This window comes from Spinacia oleracea, chromosome 2 (genome assembly GCF_020520425.1).
Source record: "Spinacia oleracea cultivar Varoflay chromosome 2, BTI_SOV_V1, whole genome shotgun sequence".
Taxonomy (NCBI): Eukaryota; Viridiplantae; Streptophyta; class Magnoliopsida; order Caryophyllales; family Amaranthaceae; genus Spinacia; species Spinacia oleracea.
This window is the reverse complement of record NC_079488.1, coordinates 55912893-55926648: the sequence shown is the minus strand read 5'-3', so window position 1 is coordinate 55926648 and position 13756 is coordinate 55912893.

The window sequence follows — 13756 nt, the reverse complement described above, 5'->3', positions numbered from 1 at the left end:
GCTATTATATATAGTACTACAGATAGTGCCCCTAGGATATCAACTTCCGATGTTATAGGCACCTTGATAAACACATCGGTGAAGACATATAAAGGTCTCGTGCCCAAGTCACCATACTCCACACCAAGAGTTTGGAATGCTAATGCAAGAGTATGCCATGTATATTGTTCTTGTACAATAACTGAATGTACTCAGTAATATAATCAATAGATTTGAGTAGCTAGGTTTCCTAAATCCACTAATGCCGAAACTTCATATATACTGTAGTATTTATTCCTAGTTTTGGATGAATCTGGCTATGTGATGATAATCCCAACACCAAACCTCAGAGAGCTACCTAAATCTGGATAATTATCGAATCCAATAATGAAATCATATAATACTGAGAACCTACATATACAATTCTAGGACCAAAACCCATAATTAAAACAATCGTAATTGAATTCAAACCCCCTTCCCCAAAACCAATTTAAGAAAATTAATTAACTATAATCGCACACTTAAAACGCAAAATTAAGAACAACCCTAGCATAAATCAGCCAAATTTATGGAGTATACCTTCAAATTCGAATATTCAATCTGGCCGTGAGAAGGGAAGCGCCGCCAGGTGAAGGAAAGCGCCGTCAGGTGAAGGAAAATGCTGTCGCGTGAAGGAAATCGCCACCGTGGGTTTTGCCGCTCCGGTTGTGATCGATTGAGATTTGAGAGTCGATCGTACAGTATAAGGGTTTTGAAGAGGAAGAAGCAGGGGAGGAAGACGGCGGTTGTTTTCAATTTTGAGAGTGTGTGTTCTTAGGTGTTTGTAGCATATTATTTGATAGCGTTGGTTGGTAAAACGCTATTATACATATGTAATATGACAGCGCACGCCGGATAAGCGCTGTAATATGAGCATTTTTGATAGCGTGTTTATTATAAGCGCTGTAATATGCTATATTTGATATCTTTAACAGCAGAAGTGCAAAAAGCGCTGTTAAATTAACGTTGTTAAATGGTATTTTTGTATTAACTAGGCTAACGGCGGACTAACAGACCATTATCAGTAAGGGTATTTTGGGCATTAAGTCAATTGTCAGGGGTATTTGGTGAATTATTGAAACTTGATGGGCATTTGGTGAATTACTTCAAAACTCGGGGGTATTTCATGAAATATCCGATAATACTAATGTGAAATTTCTCGCCACTACTCATTTCCATCGTTCCCCGCAGTACCTAAAACGGAAAACAAAACGGTGAGCCGAAGACTCAGTAACGACTATCCTAGCAACGTAAATTCATTTCAATACATTTTATTTAATAACACAGGGAGAATAGAATGGGTAAAACATTTAATAAAACATCATATTTAATTCATTCATAAACTTTTAATTAACATGCTAGTTGTCGGCAAGTACGAACCGTGAAGGAATTCTTCACTAGGGCCTGGGCCCATAAGAGCATGGGCTCATCATCAAACTGGTAACATGGGGCCTGGGCCCTGAGCCTGGGCTCATAAACCATGGGAGCCCGTGTAATACCTCGTATTTTTCTGTATTTTATAAATATATTTTATAAATATATTATTTTATTATATTTATAAAGTATTTTTATGATTTTTAAAATTTAAAACGCATTTAAATGTTATTTAAACGTATTTTATTTAATTAGAATATTTATTAGTTTAATTATTACCAAACGAATTTATTATTTAATGTTGGGAATTTAATTGGGTTTCAAAATTAAAACGATTTTTAATTATTCTTGCCCAATTCAATTCCAAGTTCAAGTCCAAACAAATTAAACAAGCCCATCTTATGTTTAATGAAGCCCGAAAGGGAATCATAAAGCCTAGCCCATCTTTGAGTTTCCTAAGCCTATAAATATAGGTGCTCACCCTCAAAATTGCTCCCTATTATTCATTAAACCTAAAAGTAAAACCCTAACCCTAAATTCTTCTTTTTTTCGTTGAACTTATGTTTGGCCGTTTTTCTCCTACTTCCGTTTGTTTTCAGAAAAAGGTTTCTTCTTAAAAGTTGTAGATCTCGAAAAGGCTTGAACTTTGCCTCAAGAATCGATCAATTCCGAGTTGTATATTAAAAGTTATGAGCGTTCTAAAATCCTGTTGCAGTATTTCTTCTTTTCCTCTCTCTCTTTCTTTCGGCTCTCTTGTGCCCGTCTCCCTTGCCCCACACTCAACCGAGCACCACTGCTCGTTGGTGCCTTGTGCCTCTCGCACAGCCCTCGTCCCTCGCCCCTCTCTTCGTGCTCGCTTCCTTGTTCCCTCGTGCACGCAACACCACCCACACCCCTTGCCTCTCGCTCTCCCTCGCGTCTCTCTCTCACAGCAACGCGTGCTGCGTGCTGTTGCGTGATGTTGTTGTTTGTCGCTGCGTGGCCTCGTGCCCAGCCACACTCACCCTCACTCGAACACTCTCTCTTTTCTCTCGCTCGTGGTCACACGAGCCTCGCCCCTACGGCCTTGCTGATGTCCGTGCCGCACCGCATGCACACACACGCACAACCGTGTGTGTTATGTGTGTATGTGTTCTTGTTTGTTCATTCAATTCTTTCGCTCAATCACAATTAATTCGTGGTTGTTCCGTGCTATAGGCCGGATTGGTATAATTCTCTTCTTCCTTGCCTATTCTATTTCAATTCCGTATTTAAATTATATTATTATTATTATTGGTTTTGATTAATTAAAATGCTGGGATCGGTTATGAACACCAAATTTTGAGGATTTGTATGTTTGAATTATTGAAGAATGTTTTGAATTGAAATATTATAATTTTCAGATTTGAAGTATATATTAAAGCTTCAATTTTTATTAATTTTAATGGTTTTAATTACAAACTATGATTGGAGTTTTAATCTAAGCCTTATGGGCGATTGATTAGCATAATTAGATGATGAATTTAATTATGATAATCAATTATATTTTTTCAGAATATTGTAAAGACTTAAAACGTCCACTTTTAATGGTTTTATACATGAAAATAAATTAATTTCATGCTAGGGTTTTAAACGATTGATTGAGACGATTATTTTATTAATGAACGATTAAGTTCTAATTAATTCAAGTGTTTTAAAACTAAACAAAGTTGCTGGAAATTTAGTAAACATGGATAATAATTAAGTTTCTCCACTGTGTTTATAGGAGTTGATTTCTAGTAAGTTGTGATTCGCACAGTGGCCCCCGTACTTAGGTATTCCAGGTACGTACAAGTCTAGGGCGACCACATTATTTGTCAAGGGACATTACATGATTGTTATTGATGTGAATTATATTATGTGAACTTGGTGGATTCATATTTGGTTTGGTGAACGATCATGTGGATTATTATATTGCAATTGTTGAATTATTGGTTGAACAAGCATGTTGGGATTATTATGAGTATGGATTTCATTGCCAATCATGTTGTTCAATATTTATGCATGTATGGTTTGTTTCACATGCAAGGGATGAATTATTTAATTATATGCTATTGTACGGGATGTCTAGCATACTTTGAGCCAATTATTCGTACCTCGTTGTACTATTTATTTTACCACATGTGAAGGGTTAGCTCATGTAAGCCATCGCACATGTAGGATTCAGTTGGGAATATTATGTATGAAATGAATTAGGATTTGTCATGCAAGGGCACAACCCTCATGTTAATGTGCATGATGTGGAGTCTCACTTTGGTGAGGAGGAACATGGTAGTAATTTCACAAGAGCCTTGCTTGGTTGATCACAAGTCTTAAAGCATTAAAATAAGGTTGTTTTGGTTGTTGTTTATTAATTGTATGAATGTACATTGTTGAGTCTTGAGTTCACCTTCAAATAAAATATTAATAAACGTAAATTGCAACCGGAACAAGCTTCAAAACTCTTGGAACGTATATACCTTGAGTATGAACAATGGGGGGAGTCTTGCCGGAAAGCTCGTACTCCTACCAATGATACAAGTCGTTGTTTCATTTATATTATGCGCAGGAATTCCGTCGGTATGGCCCGACACTCGGTATGGCCCGATTTTATTATTTATTATTTGGTGTATGGTTGGCTCCCATCACCTTTTCCTTTATGGAACTTTCTTTTGGCCCGTTCGAAGCTCATTCTAATTGGATTGTGAGTCAAGAGTCGAGTCAAGAGTTGAGTCTTGTATTCATGATTGATTGTTTATTATTATATGGCTTTTGCATGTTGATTAGTACTTAGTGAGTGATGCATGTTTTAGTTTCATTCACTCTATGCTTGTAAGTACTCAGCTTTTGCTGACTACGTGCTTTGTGTGTTTTGGTCATGGCCTTTGCCTTAATGACCCTATGATGATATATCATTTTCACTTGTATTGATGGGGAGTAGAATAATATAGCAGGTTGGTAGATCGGAATCATGTGGCTTGGGATGATCGAGAGAGTTGCATGTTTTCGTACTTTGAAACTATTTAATTATACTTTAATTATGTTTGAAATGTTTGAACTATTTATGTTTTGGTTTTTGGGCCATTATGGTTCCAAATTGTAGGAGGCCTCAATATTACATTAATTATGTTTTAAAAGTTAGTTGACATTAAATTCCGCTGCGTAATTCTGGTAATAGCCTTAACCGTTATCACGGTGGCGGTAGTACTTTAGTAATTCCTTTATTTTAAGTTGGAAAATGATTTTATAAAAGCAAGGAATTATTAGGGTGTTACAAAGTGGTATACTAGAGCTTAGTTTCATTCCTTCTTTGTAGTAAGCAATACTACAAAGTGGTAATCGGAGACTAATGCGGAACTTTAGGATTTTTAAACATTATTTTCCTAAAGTCAAAACGTATTATTTTGAGTACTCAATATTTTAAAGGTCAAATACCAATTATTTTGTGTCGTTGAAATGAGTTGAAAAGTTTGGATTATTATTTAATTTAATTAATTTTTCCGAATTCTTTTTTATTTGAAATTTTCGAATTAAATTCGAATTATTTTTATTATCTTCGGATTTTCTCTTATTTAAATATCCGAATTTTATTTATTTATTTATTTATTTATTTATTCGAATCTTTTTCGAATTTATATTTTTTTTATTTAATTTAATTTTCGGATTCTTTTTTTTTTAATTTTCCGAAATTAGTTTATTTAATTAATTAATAATTCTTATTAATTTTCGATTTTAATTTTAATAATTTCAACTAAGTTAGGAGTTATTTCTTAATTAATTTCGAAAATTAATATTACTTCCAAGTGAGGAATGGGTAGATTAAGAAGGGCATATTAGTTTAAGTATGCATTTTATATGATAATGTGATTTATTAATTGCCATGTATATGTTCTGACAATGTGTTATCTTGCTTTATGTGATTATTTGCATCATATTTCATGTTGAGCATATACTTGTGCATTGAAATTGTCTGGCTCCACGAACTATTTATTGTATCCTTGGGGGTTGAATTTTGTTGGGAACATGATTAGTGAGACTCTTAAGTGTGTGTTTTTAGGACTTAAGAATGTTGCCTTCAAAGTTTTCCAATCTAGGACAGCTAGAGAACCTTGATAGTGAGGCTCCACATGTGTATGTGAAGAGGATTGAGCTTGCATACAACTATTTTGGGACGCTTAAGAATTGCCACATTTGAGGAAAATTGATGTTATGCCTGAGATGATTGTATATTGTTTACCCCATAGTACACCTTATATAGAGCTTAAGCATAAGTTCAGTGATATGCATTTTGAGAATGATACACCTAGTTGGAGGAAGTATTGTATTGTAGATGGTAGATGAAGGTATGATACCGAGGTTATGACTACTATCATTGAAATAGCAGAAAGGTGCTATGAAGATGGTATGCTTGCTATTGGATTAGGTCTAGGTGACATAGATGATGATGAGTATGAGATAGTGATGACGATGATGATGAGTATGAAATGGAAGAAAATGAGAAATTGAATGATGATGGTGAAGTTGTTGAGGTTGAAAATCCGAATCCAGTGGTTCATGAAACTACTATTGAGTTGTCTAGTGGCTTTGAAATAGAACCGAAAGCTAATAATGAGGTTAATAGAGTGTCACAACAGGATGATGAGGTTATAGATAAATATTCTGATCGGGAAGACAACATGGATGATCCTAATGATCAAGAATTTACTCCAGAACAATATAAAGAAAGAGATGATCGTCGTGATGACATTAGTCTTTAAAGAAATGTAATCCTTAGTTTTTATTTTGTTGATTAATAAAGTAGCAAAGCTACTATTTATGGTTATTAGTTCAATTATGGTTTGGAGAAATAAAAGCAATGTTATTGATGGATGTAAGGCCTTTCATTGAAGTATTAATAAAAGCATCGAATTCCTTTTGTTATCTCTTGAGTTCAAATCTCGATTAAAAGTTTCGTGGCTATCGCAAAGGGATTATGTGTTTTATTTCTCGAATAAATTATTAATTGAGTGCATCGTGGTTAGTTTCCACTTAACTATGTGGTTCGAACAAGTCAAGGGGCCGGGTGGCTAGTAGGTGGCTCCACTTTCCCCATCATGTTCGAAATTTTATGCATTGTTGCAAAGTAATTTGATTGGTTTGTTGGTCTGTAACCTTAGTGTTGTCCATGTCAAACCCAGTCATTGAAGTGAGTCTTGCATGAGCAAGGAATAGCCAATATTGTTAGGCAACTAGCCACAGTACTTCAGAACCTAGCAGAGACTAGGCAAAATTTAATTAATGACCCTGCTAGGGGAATGTTCAAAATGGTAGTCCAGAGTAATCTTCCGCTGTACCAAGGGGAGTCTGACCCATGTGTACTAGAGAACTGGCTTAGTAAGTTTGATAAATTGATGGTTGTTGTAAACTGTCCAAAGAACCTTAGGGTTAATAGTATTGTGTATTACCTTATGGGAGAAGCTGATTTATGATGGCAAAGGTGTGTGAATGCTTTGAGAGCTACACTTGGATTTGGATGGAAATCATTCAAGTTTTCCTTAAGAACCAAATTTTTCTAACCGTACTTGAAAAAGCAGAAAGCCCAAGAGTACATTGAGCTAAAGATGGATGGGATGGTTGTGACGGAATACTACTCCAAGTTATAGAATTGTCTAGATTTGCACCTGAAGTGGTGGCAACGAAGAGCTTAGGGCTCAAAGGTTTGAAAAGGAATTGTCAAATGGATTCGTAGTTGTTACTATCTGGAGAGATCCTTACTTCTCTAGAGACCCTCTATAAATAGAAAGGCCGCGCATCTGTATGGACTACAGGTGAGGAAGAGCAAGATTGAAAGTGAAACTGGCAAAAAAAGAGAAAGGATGTTAGGAACCAGAGTTATTGAGGTGCCCATAATTGTACCAACTGGTAGTATAGTAAGTACCAAGATTCATAATAATGTGCCTTGACCATAGCCAAAACCATTTTCCTGTCTAACCTGATTGAGATTAAATTAGGAGAATTGGAGGTGATTTTAGTGATGGATTGGTTGGCCATATTCAAATACAAAAGTGACTGCGAAAAGAAGAAGGTTGATTTGAGATCTAGCTTAAGTACAGTAGTACCTATCGTCGTTTTTGGGTAAGCCTAGAAACATATGAATTATCACGGAAATTGAGCTCGTGAAGCCAGTCAGTAAAAGGGAACCCACTATTCTTATGCAATGTGAGAGACCTTAATAATAAAGTTAAGGATATACCTGAGGACATTGAAGTTGTGAATGAGTTTCTGGATGTGTTTCCGGAAGAGACCCCGGAAATGCCTCCCAATCGACCTATTGAGTTTACTATAAACTTGGAACCTGAAAATGCACCTATTTCGAAAGCTCCATATAAGATAACTCCAGAAGAAGTGAGTGAGTTGAAGGGTAGATTGAAAGATTTGTTGGAGAAAATTTATATTAGACCAAGTGCATCACAACGAGGAGTACCAATTGTGTTTATGAAAGAGAAGGATAAGAGTATGAGACATTGTATAGACTACAAGGAAACCAAGGAGGTCATAATTAAGAGCAAAGTACCCTTTTTTCCTAGGATAGACACCTACTTTGACCAATTTAAAGAAGCAGGAATTTTCTTGAAGATCGAATTGTGATCAGGTTATCACCAATTGAGAATTGCGGATAATGATATACCAAAGACTGCATTTGGGACAAGATATAGTCATTTCGAGTTCACTGCTATGCCATTTGGGTTGGCCAGTGCACCTACAATATTCATGGACTTGAAGAATCGTGTGTTCCATGCATTTATGGATAAGCTTTTAGTGTTTTTATAGATGATATCTTGGTGTATTCGAAGAGCAATAAAGAACATGTTGAATATTTTGGGTCTATGTCAAGTAGACTTAGGGATAACCAATTCTATACCAAACTATCTATGTGTGAATTCTAGATGGAGAATGTCACATTTTGGGGTATCTAGTGTCTAAAGAAGAAGTTGCAGTGAATCATGCCAAGTCTAAAGTTGCTAGTGAATGGCCTACACCAAAGAGTGTCACTGAAATTTGAAGTTTTCTTAGTTTAGCTGGATATTATAGACTCTTTGTGCAAGACTTGTCTAGGATACCCAAACCAATAACTACCTAGATTGATGAAGAAAGAAGCTAAGTTTGAGTGGAATGAGAATTGTGAGGAAGCATTCTAAGCTCTAAAGATGCGTTTGACAACCGCGTCAGTGTTAACCCTATCGGATGGAAATGATACCTATAATGTGTATAGTGATGCATCAAAGAATGGTTTAGGGTGTGTATTGATGTAGAACGGGAAGGTTATTGTGTATGCATCAAGGAAATTAAAACCGTATAAACCTAAGTAACCTACCCATGACATAGAGCTAGCAGCCATATTGTTTGCATGGGTGAGATTAAGGAGAATCAGGCTGGTGATGTAAAGTTGGAGCGAATCAAGGAAAACATTTCGCAAGGAAAGGAATTAGATTTCAAGATCCATGATGATGGAAGTTTGAGGTACAAAGGCAGGAGGTGCGTGCCTAAAAAATGTGGTGAATTGAAGGAGAAATTGATGGGAGAAGGTCACAATACGCCATATTCTGTGCACCCGGGTGGTGACAAGTTGTATAAGGATTTGAAAAAGGTCTATTGGTGGCAAAGAATGAGGAATGAAGTAGCTGAATTTGTTGCAAGATGCTTGACTTGTCAAAAGGATAAGATTGAACGTAGGAGACCTCAAGGAAAGGTTATACCATTAGAATTCCCAAGTTGGAAACCAGACTATATTTTAATGGACTTTGTCACGTGTTTACCCAAGTCAAAGTTAGGAAATGACACCAATTGGGTTGTGGTAGATAGACTGACCAAGCCAACAGTGTTTATACCAGTGTAGAAGCTAGAAATATGGAGCAACTTGCTAAGGCTTGCATTAAGTATGTTGTGAGACTACATGGAGTTCCTAAGGATATCATGCCAGATAAGGATTCAAGGTACAGGATGCATTCTGTTCGACTTTTGGGTCGATTGCGACAGAACGCCGGATCAATTTCGCAGCGTGAGGCTAGGCTTAAGGCTAGAGTCAATACTCAGGTTATGGAATTGTGTGTGTTGTCCTCTTCACGTCGGTTTTGAGGCTGTATTTATAGGGGAAGATTTTGTGGAAAGATAGATTTTTAGAATACGAATCCGAAAAGAATCCGGAAATAAAACGGCCCTAGGCATTTTCAGCGCCCAGGGCTGGGCGCCAAAGATTTTGGCGCCCAGTGCTGGGCGTTGAAAATGTGATCTGGGCCGACTTCTTGTCAGATTTGGACTCTTAGAACACGGAGCCTTTTGGGAGATTTATCCGAGTCTTTTAGTGCGTATTAACTTATGACGGAATGCGTCTGGGCCCGTTACGAACTCTAGGTTCGTTAGGAATTTAGTTCATACGTGACTTTTATTTTCGAATTATATCAGGAATGCAAATTCTATCTCTTTTAGGATTTATGTTAGAGTGCAACACCTAATTCTGACAGGTTTCTATCTTTTATGACTTTGCCACTTTTAACAACTTCCTTTTATGGCAATTACTATCTTTAGCAGGTTTCTATAAATAGCAGTTTTGGCTGAAACGAAAAGGGTGATTGAGATTCGTTATTTTATAGGAGATGCGTTGCCAAGTGGAGATTTACGTTCTCATCATCGAACCTTCCCTTTCGGGAATGGGGACAAAAGTAGGTGTCTACAGTTAGCCCCCACTTTGACTGAGTCTCGAGGTGAGACGATGGTCAAAGTACTAGACGGAGTGCGTCATACAAGCCATGGTGTATGTGACCTATTTTGCGAGGGTCTCACGAGCCCCCGAGTGATAACATTTGACTTAAGGGTCATCACTTGAAGTGTTAACACATTCCTCACGTGTCATTGGAATTTGTTAAGTATAGAAACTCCCTCGCTTTGTCATTGGAAGTACCTACAGATGTATAGAAACTCCCTCACTTTGTCATTGGAAGTATCTACAGATGTTTTCGAAATCAAAGCTATAAAGTGTAACTAGGCATGGCCAAGCCCAATCACGAGGTAAAAATGTTTTTAAAGATTCTCCTTTTTAGGGTTAGCTAAACGAGAAAACCCCCTTGTTTTTATAGGACGTAAAACGAAGGAAAATCCAGCACATCGCTCTTTTTTGGAAAAGCGGAAAACCAATCCTTTTATTTTTGGAAAAGGGAAACCATCCTTTGATTTTTGGAAAAGGGAAACCATCCTTTGATTTTTGGAAAAGGGAAACCATCCTTTGATTTTTGGAAAAGGGAAACCATCTTTTGATTTTTGGAAAAAGATTAAACCATATTTTGATTTTTGAGAAAAGATAAACCATCTTTTGATTTTTGGAAAAGGATAAACCGGGAAAAGTTATTGCTGCAATGACTAAGGACCTGCGCGGTTAGTGGCGCAGACCCCGCCCGTTGAAGGTGGGCGAGCCTGTCCGCTAAGGGTGGATGCCCCGTCCGATAGAAGTGGACGAATCTGTTTTGATGTTTTGAAAACAAGGACCTACGCGGTTTGTGACGTAGACCCCGTCGGCTGAAGATGGCGAGCCTGTTTTTGTTTTTGAAGAATTTATTTTCTTTTCATTTTCGAAAACTGAGGACCTGCGCGGTTAGTGACGCAGACCCCGCCGGCTGAAGACGGCGAGCTTGTTTTTGTTTTTTGAGGAATTTATTTTCTTTCGAGGGATGCTCGAATTTAGTTGCAACCTGAATGTGGGTTGACAATGTGCTTAGACGGACCATTGTCTCGTGGTCATCATCTTTCATGGTTTTGAGCTAGTCTTTACGGCTCAATTTTGACACTACTTGGGTCCTTGATTAGGGGACTATGTATAAGTATCAACGGCGACCTTTGTCTTGAGGTCGTAATCTGGTTTTATCTTTTGAGATTATCCAAACACGGGACTTCGTACAACGTAGTCTGGGAATATTGTTTTAACTTTGCATACTCTCTTTTGAAATATATACTTTCTTTCGAGCCCCCAAGCACTCATGCTTGACGGTCATTTCTTGTCAAAGAGGTTCCTTGGGGATACGCATTTTGTAATGTCCTTGATCGTGTTTGGGATCGCGCTCGTAAGTGCGAGCGATCTTTGTAGTGGTGTGCTACTCTTAACAAACCCGTGAGGTGCGACTTTCAGTAATGAAATCGGTAATTTTCGGGTCGAATGGATACGGCAGGACCCTATAGAAATCCGGGCTTCTTTTGGGCCTGGGCTCATTTTCGGCGCCCAGGCCTGGGCGTTAGAAATATATCACGCCCAAGTGGGGCGTTGAAAATATTGCTTGGGCTGGTCTTTTGATGACACATTTGGCCTCTTGTTCGTTCGTTTATTTCACTTGGAAATTCTACGTATTCTCTTTTCTTTTGTTTTTCTTTATTTTTAGAACGTAGAATTTTATTTAGAAATCACAATGAGTTGAGTGATCGTGATGATTTCTCGAGAAGCCGTAGCCGATTGGTGGACTACGGTGTTTGTCGCTTTGGGGCGATTATTTAAAGGAACTGTCGCTCTTAAGGCTTTGCAATAGTTGGGCGAGTCTATATGGCCCGAGGAACATACCTTGAGGCGTAAGACTTTAATCTATCTTGTTGTTATTTTGAACGTATATTTTTTCTTTTGAACGTGTTCGTGAATGTTCGATACTTAGAATGTATGTGCGAACGAGCGTTCATGGAATGGCCATTGCGTGCGGTCCATTAATCAGTTCGCTTGAATCATGTTTTTTTTTTGAGCAATGACTGATGCTGAATAATTTGCTTTGAAGCTTGATAGGGTTCAGGCCCATTCATGAAATGGGATCAAGCATCGTGCCCTTTTGATCGTTCAAACATTTGCTTTGAGACTTATTTTTTTATTATTATTATGGTCGTTTCGTAGCTTGGAGCCCCCAAGCATGCATGTTGGGATGCTTCCTTTTGGCATACGATTTTTGTAGGTTCTTTCGAGAAAGATGCCTTGGGGTTCCGCTCGTGTAGGTGCGAGCTATCTCTTCCGTGGTAGGTGATGTTTTGCTACCTTTAATCCTTAATGTAGAAGTCGTGTGGCTTGCATTTTGAATTTGGGCGATAAGTAGTCTTTGCCTCTTTTACACATGCTCTTGGTTGTGCCTGCATTAGTGCAATATGCCTTACTCTCTTTTTAGACTTGTACCGTGGGATGTTTGAACTTATGGTGCGACGTAGGCTTGTGTGGCCTAACTGCGTGTCTTAGAACATTCCTCCAGGTGTTGGGATATCATTATTTATTTTTTGCATTGGAGTACTTCATCACGCCTCGTTCAGGTGCTCGAACAAGTGTAGCACCTTCTGCGTGGGTGTGCACGACTTATTACTTCGTTCGATGCGAGGATTCATAGATGTTTCTTTCTTTTTCTTTTTTTTATCCTTGATTTTTCTTTCGCTTTTGCTTTGGAACGACGTAAACTGTGTAACGGGCGCTTGTAGGGCGAGCGTTATGTGCAGTAGTTTGATCGGAGTTTTGGTGACTCGCGATTTTCAGTTACCCTTGTTAGTGGGGTGACTTTATATATTCTAAGTAGCGCTTAGAATTTGGGAGGGGTTGTAGCCATTCTAAGGTTCGTTTTACACGATTAAAGCTTAGGATTGTGCCCCTATGATGTATGTATAGCATTAGCGTCGAGAATTTGCGATAAAATCGTCATTTCGAGCATTTTTAGAGTGTTTTTCTCAAGCCCCCAATTATAGCTACGGGATGGGCTTGATGCTATGATGCTTTGCATACGTCTTTATGCATTCATGGTGACATGGATCATGAATAGTTTGAACCAGACTCGTTTAGTGCGAGGTACGTTCGAGTAGTGATTTGCTACTTCTCTTGTAAATGTCGTATTGTGCGACATTGCCATGGTCAAGGTAGTCACATATTGAAGTGTGCCTTGACCAAAAGCTAGGTGCCTTTCCTTACCCATAATCATATTTAGAAATCTTTTTGACTCACTTGCAACATCGAGATAAACGCATACTTAGCTTAAACCAACGACACTTTATTATGTTCGGAGAAGTCTTTGAAAATTATTTGAAATCCGAGTCCTACTGTGTACAATCCGAGGTGTCCTAAGTAAGTTGAATTATAGAAGGGTTTGTACAGGATTACATGAGTGAATCAAAATACTGTTACGATTTTCGGAATGCTGTCTAAGGATTTGCTGGAAGCCAGGGTGCAGGCGTCAAGATATTACTTGTGCCCGTGTGGCACATGCTTTAGGCTTTTAGGGCCATCTTTTCCAGAATTGCGGGAATATAAACCGTTTTCAAATTGACTTAGATTTACTTGGTGTATGTCTACACAAAAGGTCAAGGTATACTTAGTTCTTTCCCTAGCTCTTTC